Source organism: Amborella trichopoda, chromosome 12 (assembly GCF_054954075.1).
Source record: "Amborella trichopoda isolate Santa Cruz 75 chromosome 12, AtrichopodaSantaCruz75HAP2 v2.0, whole genome shotgun sequence".
Classification (NCBI taxonomy): Eukaryota; Viridiplantae; Streptophyta; class Magnoliopsida; order Amborellales; family Amborellaceae; genus Amborella; species Amborella trichopoda.
Window position 1 is genome coordinate 34,184,628 of NC_142347.1, and position 11,574 is coordinate 34,196,201.

The 11,574-nt window shown below is 33.3% G+C and overlaps 1 long non-coding RNA gene across 3 annotated transcripts; it reads left to right on the plus strand.

The window, feature by feature from the left end:
• Window positions 1–1,271: 1,271 nt before the first annotated feature.
• On the plus strand, window positions 1,272–3,149 carry LOC148779541 (uncharacterized). 3 transcript variants are annotated; one of them, XR_016046280.1, is made up of 2 exons: window positions 1,272–1,524; window positions 2,565–3,149. It is a non-coding gene; the product is annotated as an uncharacterized LOC148779541 (long non-coding RNA). The 3 variants fall into 3 exon arrangements; XR_016046281.1 differs by lacking the exon at window positions 1,272–1,524 and adding an exon at window positions 1,558–1,769; XR_016046279.1 differs by lacking the exon at window positions 1,272–1,524 and adding an exon at window positions 1,776–2,248.
• Window positions 3,150–11,574: the final 8,425 nt, after the last annotated feature.

Genomic DNA, 11,574 nt, shown 5'->3' on the forward strand with positions numbered 1-11,574 from the left:
TATCATTACAGGTAGTGAGCCTAAGGTTATAAAAATACAAAATAATTGTTATCCTCGCAATGGGATAAGAGGCTTGGGAGAGCTCAAATAAGTTTTTGGCATGAAAATTAATAGAGAAAGAAAGAGAAGACTATTTTACCTAAGCCAAGAGTTATATATTATAAAGATATTAAAAAGGTTTAGAATGGGTAAATCTAAACTAATGGAAACCCATATGAGAAAAGGTGTAAAATATCTAAAGATGTGTTTTAAAACTGACAAGGAGAAGGAGGTTATGCAAAGATCCCTTGTATACACGCAGTAGGATCACTAAACCATATGATAAAGTGCACATGCCCTGATATAGCATATGCAGTGGATGTTGCTAGCTATTATATGAGTAACCTAAGTATGGAATATTGAAAGCTTGTAAAAAAAAAATCCTTAAATACCTCAAAAGGACCACCAATTATAGCCTATGCTATAGAGATGATAAATTAGAATTGTAAGGCTACAATGATGCTAACTAGGGGGTGGAGAGGATGAGTTCAAATCTACATCTAGGTGGCTTTCACTTATGGAGGAGCATGTATATCATGGGGTAGCCACATACAAAAAAGCATGTCACATTCAACTATGATGGTAGTGTATGTAGCCTTATATGAGGCGACCAATGAAGCAATTTATTTGAATTCAGTGAGATACCATTTGGCTAAATTTGAGAGCAATCCAGTGGTTATTTGTTGTGTAAACAAACTTTAACTGTTATTTTCAAATATCTTATGTACCATACTGCAAAATACATTGATAGAATGTATCATTCTGTGAGAGAGTTTGAGGAACAGAAGGATGTAGAAATAACATATCTCTATACAAATTTCATGATAGTTGACCCATTGACTAAGGGTGTCAACATGAACACATATAAAAAGTGTTTAAGGGGGTACGGGATTAATATTCACATGCTTCTTGTGGCGAGCTAGTAATGAACCTTGGTGGCGCAGCTATTGACTATATGGAACGTTATGTAATTACCATTTGCCTGTGTAGCATATCCGCCTTTGTTGAGATGAGGCTTGTGCGTATATATAAGCGCCCTCTGAGGGTAGCAGGTTATGTCTTTGGATATTTAATGGTTAATATATGTGGCAACATCCCTCAGAGGGGTGAGTGTTGCGAACTGCTGCCAATTAGTAGTCTTTTGACTCTGTTATCCGCATTGCGAGGTTAGATTAGACATTTAGATTTGGCATGGTACATCAAGCATTAGCTCCAGCTTGCAGTCTTTTGACTCTGTATTCTGCATTGTGATGGCTAGCTTGGATTATAGACAATTAAGTATGCCCTATAACTAGCAGTCTTTTGACTCTATGATCCGCATTGTGATGGCTAGTTTGGACAATTATAGATGACATGCCTCATTGAGCATGCTAACATGTCTTATTAACTCGAATTTCTATCTTGTGATGGCCAGTTTGGACAATTTTTGTATCCCTCTAAGATCATGGCATTATTCATTGTTCCGATGGTTATTCACCTTTTTAGGTAACCGAGACTCATTTCTTTATGTAATATATATCTCATGGTGTGAGTACTAGATGCACTTTGGAGGATAAGAGAGAGAGCACTAATCTAAAAGCATATAGATGAAGTTCATGATCTTGTTCATGAGCATGTACTACATCACAATAATTACTGAGTGTGGGAAAGGGTGTGAAAGTGGATGGATCATATATGTATATATATAGATTTGTTGTCTGAGGATGTAAAGCTCAACAACTTATATATCGGTACCAAAAATTCTATATGATGATTGTACAATAATTTGAAACAAGGGGGGAATGTTGAAGGAAAAATAGGGGTGTTTCTAAAATATTTGAAAATAATTGGGCCAATTTTATTTTTATTTTGGCAAAAGTAAATTTGAAGGAGCAGTGTATTAGTTCTTTTTCCTTTTGAGTAGCTATATATTAGACGGGTTTTGGAGGGGTTAAAGTACCTTGTACCAGCGGCACCGTGTTGTTTACCTCTTTCTCTCACCAGATTGCTTCTAACAACATCTCTACCCTCTCTTGCAATATACTCCTGAAAAGCTCAACAAGTTTTTCTCTTTAGACAATTAACAAAATAAGGCCTACAAGTCTACAAATTTGGTGAATTTGTTTGATGGTTTTGCTCATAATTTGTATCTAAGATACTACTTGAAGTTGAGAAAAGATTTGCACGAGCAAGGAGTAAATCAGAAAATTATAGGGCATCATTTTAGTTGGTTAGAGTGATGTATATTGAGTTTTGATTTAAATATGTTGGTTGGAAATTTGCTCTGGTTTGCTTAGACGAGGTTCACGACAATCATACTTGATTTTGGGTTTTGATTTTTTTATGCATGAAAAAGTTGTGATCTTAATGCATCATTTATAGAGTGTTAATAAAATTTATAACAAGCTAAAGTGACTGACTTTTTAGATTGATGGAAAGCCTGCATGCCAATTATTTGTTGAAAATCCATTTTGTGTTGAAATAGAATTTTTATGCTAATATATAACCCATTTGTGTTTCGAAAACTAAAAGATCTGTTGTAACAGGGCGAACACGAACTGCAGACAAATATGGTCGCTCTATTGCTTGCTCCCCAGCCAACACAGGAGCCTGGTGTTGTTCTAGGACCTTGCCTCTTTGGCTTGCTAGATACTGAGGTGACAGGCTCTTTCCAAAATCTCCTTCTTGTCTGAGGGAGTACTCAAACTCCTCTTCAATATCAACATCTTGATCTCATTTTCACTTATTTGCCTCTTTGCTTTTTCCTCATCTGATGTTTGATGCTTTTTAGCATCTCATACTATATATATATATATAGAAGGGGGAACTTTGGCACAATTGGCTACATTCCAAAGACGTGAACCAAATGCTCATTAACTTGATGTATTCCCCTTCCTTTTATATGTTTTAAATAATAAATACAAATGTTTTCTCACTTGTCTTCCTTTTAGTTTTCTTCTCATCTAGCCCCATGTCGATTATGTTTTTCCTTTGAGGTCTTTTTTTGCCCAATTCAGACACCAAAGTTCCAATATTAGAGTCTCAAACAGCTAATAACATTATCCTACAAACCATACCACAAAATCCTACACCAAAATCACAGCACGAAGCGTATTTCAAAAGAACAAAAATATGGGAAATTAAAAAAAATAATTCCAAGAAAGAAGTAACCCATCAACATTAAGCATCAATAACTGCATTCTTTGAGACTCAAGCAACTCTCTGGGGCTCAAAGAATTAAAATAATAAAAAAAAAGTTTTTGCATGCCTGGTTCATATATTATTGTTTTAATGGCATTTACAAAATATTAAAACCCGTACAAGTTAAATTTAAAAATCTGAAGTACAAAAATAAATTTTGCACCAAATAATTTTTTTATATTTGGATTTACCTTTTAAATATTTGACAAAATTTAATTGTAAACGCCCTTAAAAGTTACAATATTATAAAACAGAGAATGTAAAATAATAATAATAGTAATAAAAGAGCTCCAAAAATATTATTTTTCTATTTTTTACATTTTTGGGTTTTATTTTCAGGGGTTTTTTTACAAATTGTAATATTTTCAAAATAAACTAAAATTAAAAAAATTCAAATTGTAAAAACCTAGATTCCTGAACCAACATGGAAAAAAAAAATATTTCTCATTTATTTTTGCATATTCTAAATTTAATATTAAAGTAAATAGAAAAAGTTACCCAGTGTTGAATCCAATGAAGGAAAAATCAGGCAGTTTAACCGGTAACCACCCAATGAGATCAGAACTGGCCACTGGCCAACTCCAATTTCGGTCGGTTTTGGTAACCCCCTAAGTATTTTTAAAAAAAATCAAGAAAATTATGCAAAATACCTAAAAATAAGGGATTTTCTACTGTATTTTTTAATTTTTTTCATCCAGAAAATATTGGAAATTTTTTTGGCCATTAATACATATTTTTACTTTTTTTTTCATCTTTTTTAAAAATTTCAAAAATACCCCTACACACAAATCAATTCTTTAAAATTTATTTATTTTCATTAATTTTCAACTTCATTGGGAAGTGTTTTGTTTATTCATTCTTTAAATATATTTTTTATATTTTATTAGATTTTTTTGTATTTTATTTTTTTAACATTTTTTTGATTGCCCAAGACTTGCCTAGTTAGAAAAACCGGACGATTTACCGGTTAGACCAGTTGGGGTAATGTCTGTCAACCGTTCAAGTTCGATTTTTCCTACGCTGGTTGATTCTTGACCAGAATCTCGCTTTCTTGATGTTGAAAATCAGAATCTCGCTATGTTAATGCTGGAAATCTTTTCGTAAACCCTTCAGTATAGGCTTTCTCTTGTAAGATAGAATAACGCATTCTTTCTCCCTGTTAATCTCTCTTTTATAAAACCCTAAATTTTTTGAATTCGATAAGACCAAATACCCTGGAGCAACTTATTTTTTTTTAAAAAAAAAAAAAATAAAAAAAATTGAAAAAATATCTCTTTATCCCCGAATTTTAACTTTTTTATCTCTTTGAATCTAAAGACGAAAAATATTACTCGGAAGCAAATGACCTCTATTTTTCCTATCTTGTTACCTCCTTAATCCCTTTTGAGATGAACCTTTTGCCCCAATAAAAATTACAATGACATCATATCTTTCGTTTGTGGGTTTCTTTTAGAGAGTGAGGAGGTTGCATAACCTTCCTGTGGGCGTATGCGGTTTTTATACCCCTCCCCTTCACCGTCAACCACATGATACCGCAATCTCTCTCAACGCACACACACTCTGGCTAAACCGCTCTCTTCCAAATTCCCAGCATCCTTTTTTTTTTTTCCTCTCCTCTTATTCAAAGAGCTGTAAAACCTCATCCATGACAGACTCAGCCACTTTTGAGCAAAACCCAACTGTTATTTCAGGCCCAAACAGAGCTTTCTCCTTTTGGGCTCTTATTTTTTTCAATATCATGGATTCAATAAGAGAAACCCAAAAAGAAAACCATCAAGAATGGGTCATTCTGATAAACCCATTTGAGCAAGCTGTGATAATACAAGGGAGCAGCCTCGATTCATATTTGCAAAGCTTGGCCGAGAATGAAGCAAGTAAGTATATAATGCATATTGAGAAAATAAAATCAGATAAAAATAAAAATAAAAGGTCGAGAGAATATACCATCTCTCAAAGTCTGAGAGGGAATTCACCCCAAAGTTGAGAGAATATACTTTCTCTCAAGGTTCGCTAAGGAATCTACCTCAAATATCTCTTCACGAAACCAAATTTTATTAATTTATTCCCCACCTACAATAAACAGAAACGTCTATTTAAATAGACTTAAAAAAAAAAACCCTTTAGATTTAACCTTATCCTATTTATATTCTTAAACTAACGAACACAATCTATAAATATCAACTCACACATAAACTCAATGCCCAAAAATATCTCATTTATATTCTTAAATTAACTAACTCAATCCATAAATATCAATTTACACACGAACTCAATGCCTACAAATATCCTTGGACACCTCCTCTCATATTCCTGATGAAGATAAATTAAAAAATAATAAAAATTTAAATAACCCTAATATTATTTGCATCATTTTCCCTGGGTTGAGAGAAGCTCGACTTCGAGCTCAAAAGTTGGTGATGAAGTCCCACAATGAGCCTCGATACTTTTTCTTCAAGACTTAATGTCTGCAACTGTATTCCGAGAGTAATTGTTGAATACAAGCTTCGGCTGATTGTTCCTAACCAGGAAGGAATTAGCTCTAAAAAAACACCAAGTTCAATTGATGAACACACTTGACCATGAAATTTTGGGAGATCGATTTTAATGTCAAAATTTCATAGTCGTTCTATAGGACGTGATGGATCTGGCTTCTCTATAGAACACGGTGGATCTGGCTTGTAAATTTCTTCAATATACTTGAAATCAACACCCTGGATTTGTCTCGGAATTATTGGTGCAAGATGAATGTGGTTGTGAGTACCTTTTTCACGAAGAAGATTGTTCTTCAACTGTTGCAACCTCTGATTTATCTCTTGATTCATCTCAAGTACTTCAGTTCGAAAATCCTCTAAGGCTTTAGTAAAATTTTCTACTCAACGATAATCCATAGCAGAAGTAGGATTAGCTTGATTGTTTAGATCTAACTTGCTCTCAGGATCTAACTTGATCTGGATCTGACTTGTGCTCATACCAATTGATGTAAATTGATGCAAAGAAATACTAACACCATAAAAATAAAAAGAAAAAGAAAATGTTTGAAAAAATATACCATCTCTGAAGGTCTATAAAAGAATTCACCCCAAAATTGAGAGAACATACCTCTCTCAAAGTCTGCAAGAGAATCCACTTTAAAAATCTCTTCACAATACCAAATTTTATTAATTCAGTCACCTCCTATAATGAAAGGAAGCGTTCTTTTAAATAAACTTTAACAAAAAAAAAAATTAACTTTCTTATTTAATCTCCTTTAACCTATTTTCTCTCTTCCCTAGCTTTTCTTTCTTAAATTCACGTGCTCTCTTAACCATCACATACTAAAAAGATATCTTCTCTCTCAACCTACGTTTTATCCGAAATGTTCCAAAGTTGAAAAAACAAATCCCTTGGATTTAACATTATTCTATTTATATTTCTAAAGTTACTAACCCAATCTATAAATATAACTTACACACAAATCCCTATGCACCTCCTCTCGTGGAATTTTGGAAAGTGGGTTGGTTTGCTCCATTTGTTTGGAGGATTTTGAAATTGGCGTTGAGGCTAAAGAGATGCCATGTCTGCTTGTATTCTTCCATGGTTGAAGCTCCACAGCACTTGCCCTGTTTGCAAGTATCGAATGCCTGTTGAGGAGAGAGACAAAGGCTCTAGCGGTGTAGAGGGAGAGGGTGGTGGTGAAGGAGATTTTAGAGACTCTGGTGAGGCAGAGAGAGAGAGTGATGGTGGGAATTCTAGAGAGAGGAGGGTCTAGATTAATTTTCCACGGTTGGTTTCTATCTCTGAGAGCAGAGCATCAGTAAACGGGGATTTAGGGGTGAGAGAAATATGAAATTTTGATTACTCTCTCTCTCTCTACAACATCTCTCTCTAACCCACTGGTTAATCTATCTCTTTAACCTCTTGTACTCTCTCTCTCTCTAACCCACTGGTTAATCCATCTCTTTAACCTCTTGTACTCTCCCTCTCTCTCTCTAACTAACTGGTTAATCCATCTTTCCTCTCCCCGTCCTCTGCCCACACGGCAGCTACCTGCCATGCTTTTTCTCCTTCTCTCGGCCTTCCCACCACCCCCAAACAGGTGGCAACCTGAGACCGCCGGCACCATCTCAGACCACCTTTCCTCCTCTTTCCCTTAGCCTCCTTGGATGCCCCGACCTTGTCAAGCCACGTCCCTGTACTTCTCTGCCCCACCTTGTTGCTCTCTCTCTCTCTCTAGAATCCAACAGCAATCCGTACCTCTCTATTTTAATTTGTCTCGTATTGCCCCCTTTCCCCTTCTTCTCTCCACCTCTCCAGCCCATTTACAAGCACTCCTTTTGCAACCTCCCCCACTCTTTAAAAAAACCGAGCCTTCCCAAGATGGGATGTCATTTCAATTTATTGGGGTAAAAAATTCATTTAAAAAAAAGATTAAGGGACTTGCAAAATAGAAAAATAGAAGTCTTTGCTTCCAAAATGATATTTTTCGTCTTGGGTCCAATGAAAGAGAAGTTAAAAATATTTTTCATCCTTGGATCCAATGAGAGAGAAGTTAAAATTACGAGGTGAGGAGATATTTTTCCAAAAAAATTTAAAAAAAAACAAAAAGAAGAACGCATAAAATGTTTTTTCTACCCACTATTGGAACCAGCTAGTTCATTGCTGGACCAGTGGACTGGTCAATTGACTGGTCTAGCACCGGTTCAAGGGTTTTACCAATTCTTGGGTTGGATCGAACAAGAAGTAGTTCACCGATTCCCTGGTGGAAAGAGTCCGTCCGATTCCGATAACGTTAATAAGTGATTTAAAAAATGGCGGGTCAGCACGGAATCACCCAGTTTGACCCAAAAATCGATAATCCCGTGCTAATTCAAGCAATATATTGAAAATCCCTCGGGTTTATAAGAAAACTAACGATTTGCTACAGTTAAATGACGTTTTGCTACAATAAAACGTCTTTTGCTACAGAAAAAACAACACTGCTACAGTAAATCCCATTTTTACCCTTTTTTCACCCAAAAAAGCTGCTCCAATAGTGAAATCCTTGATTTTGAGTTGATTTTTAGAGTTCTTTTTATTAGTAATTGAGGGTAATGATTGGGGTTGGATCGAACCCAAAAGGTGGCATTTTTATGCATTTTTTGACTGAAAAATTGGGTTTTTTGAGCGGTTTAGTGTTTTCCACCAAAACGTGATTCCTGTGGCCATTTTGCTTCGATTTGATCCAAATTTTTTGTTGAATAATTGTTTTAATATTAGCTTCCATCAAAATCAAGTAATCTAATTTTTATTTTGTATTTTTTTGTATGAGTTTGTTTTTTATGGAAAGTTTCTTTTTTTTGAGCGGGTAGGGTTTTTCCGCTAAAATGTGATTCCCATGGCCATTTTCCATCGATTTGATCCAATTTTTTTGTTGAATGATCATGTTAATACTAGCTTCTATCAAAACCAGGTAATCAGATTTTTTGTTCTGTATTTTTTTTTATGATTTTGTTTTTGAGCGGAAGTTGCGGGTGTTTTTTAGCGCGTTAGGGTTCTTTTGCCAAAATGTGATTCCCATGAACATTTTGCATCGATTTGATCCAAATTTGTTGTTGAATGATCGTATTGATACAAGCTTCAATTTAAAGTCCACAATTTCTGCAGTTTTGCAACATGGAATCACAAATCATGGCCTAACTTTCATATTGTTTCATCGGTAGTTTGGGAAAAGCTTCGATCGATCTCTGTAAAAGGATCGATTTTTGAATTTCTGTTTCAATCTCCAACGGCTTAGATTTTATCAAAATCGGGTAATGTGAATTTTTATTTTGTAAATTTTTCTATGAATTATCAAAGAAATTTGTTAAACTATTGAAATCACAACGTTTTAAAATTTAAATTTAATTTTTTTGGAAAAAATTAGTTGTTTACCACTTATTATAAAATTTATTTTTTGTTGTTTACTATTTTGAAAATTTATTTTGATCAGAGAAATTTGTTTGTCTATAGATTTGTTGTTTACAGTTGCCAATTTATGCTAGATAAAGTTTTATAGTTAATTCCTTAAGTTTTAAATTTATCTTTTGTCGTTTTATCTTCATGTGGTACCTAAATGATATATACTTTTGAGTTTGGATATTAGAAACTGAACTGGCTCATGAAATTTGATTAATGTTAACTATTTTCAACCATTGTAATACGATTTCAGTTATTCATGCATTTTGTTGCATTATATCAAGAACATATGTGTTAGATTTTTTTGCCCTTAGTTCTCTACTACTTAAAGATGCAATTTGATGATTGTAATGCCACAAATTATAGCTTTTGTGAAATTTTATGTCATCTTTTTGTGAAATTTTATGTCAATTATAGGGTGAGCTTATTAGCTCACATAATAGTATAAACTCAATGGTCCAGATTGAATCTGGACCGATCTGACGACTGAGAGTATTTGAATTTTAAATTTTTTTTCTAAAAATCTAAAATAACTTGAAATTTTAGGTAAATATTTTTCTCTTTAAGCCGCACTTAATAAAAATATAAAAAAAATAATCCGTAAGATTAAAAATGACCAAAATACCCCTAAAAATTTATAGGGGTATTTTGATTATTTGTTTTCATGTAAAATATGTTTTAATATTTTTTGAATATTCACCTATTTTTTATCAATACATGTCTAAAATTTCAAGTGATTTGGATTTACAGAAAAAAAAATTAAAATTCAAACACTATCGGGCATCCATGATCATTAGATCGGCCCAAATTCAATCTTGGCCATTGGGCTCATTTTTTATTGTGAGCCTATTGGCTCACAGAAGCCTTTTTCATTTATATATATATATATATATATATATATATATAAAATGATCCTGTGAGCTAAACGGCCCAGATTGAATCTAGGCCGATCTGACGATCATAGATGTCCAGTAGTGTTTGAATTTTAATTTTTTTTTAAAAAAATCTAAATTAATTGGAATTTTTGGCATGTGTTCTCCTCATCCAGCCTCACCTAATAAAAATATAAAAGAAATAATCCACAATAAATAATTTGACCAAAATAGCATTGAAAGTTTAGGGGGGTATTTTAGTTACTATTTTTATGTAAAATATTTTTTTGATATTTTTTAAAGATTCGTTTATTTTTTATGAATACACGCCTAAAATTTCAAGTGATTTGGAATTGTAAAAAAAAATTAAAATTCAAATACTATCGAGCATCTGTGATCGCCAGATCTGCCCAGATTCAATCTGAGCCGTTGGGCTCATTTTTACTTGTGAGCTCATTGGCTTATACGATCATTTTCATATATATATATATATATATATATATATATAATTTCTTTTTCTTTTTTTTTTTCTCTTGATTCTAGGTTTGGGTGATACCGGCTCTTTTTAGTTATAATGTTGCATAAATAATTTTCTAATAATTTCTTATTGGATTTTTACAAAAACAACATTTATAATAATTTTTAATAAATCTTTTGAATTTGTTTAAGGCCGAATCCAACCGATCCGGCTAATTTGCCGATTTGAATTATTGATCCACCGATTCGAATTGGTTTTTGGGATGCTCGATCCGAGACATCAACGTGTTTTTTAAATCAGACATTGCTTAAACAAAGTAACTAAAAGATGTCCAATAAAATATGGAGAGATGATATGATTTTGTTTCTGATCAAAGACATTGAGATTTCTCACACGGGTAGGCAAGTGAACTGAGGAACGCTTTAGAGAGTTAGGGAGAGAAACTTTACAAAGATGGCTTTTAGTTTTGCAGGCAATGAGGAGGAGGAGAGCTTTAGCCATAAAAGAAAAACCTAAAAGGAAATGAAAGTGGTCTAAAAAAGGGTGCGGTTTGTATAGAGCCTCGGCTCTAAACAATCAAATAAGAGCTTACATTCAAATAGGTTCGAGAAATGTGGTTTTACTACTAGAAATCTTTGTGATAGCCTTGAAATATATTTTCATATTTATTTATAAAGTTCAAAGTTTCAAAAATGGTATAGATCAACCGATCTAAGAAAACTTGAAAATCTTGAAAATTGAGAGGCTAAAAATATATACAAAATACACTATTTTCAAAACTTGAAATCCATTTTTTTCTCATGTCCATGCATCTTGATGTCGAGATGATCAATTTGAAGATGTTTGGACATCAAAACAATATCTTCTAGTGAACTTTTTAAGGTAGGTTCAAATTTGATAGTTTAGAGTCTCGGCTATATATAAACTTTTCCCTTTAAAAAATAGAGAATATATCTAGGCCTTAGTTTTAGATTTTATTTCTTCATAGATCCCAAGTTTAAAAACCTATCTGATTTCATACAATTTTATTTATTATATCTTCTAGCCCTCTCTCTCTCCACGCAAGGCCTTCTACTGCCCCCAAAAGCCACC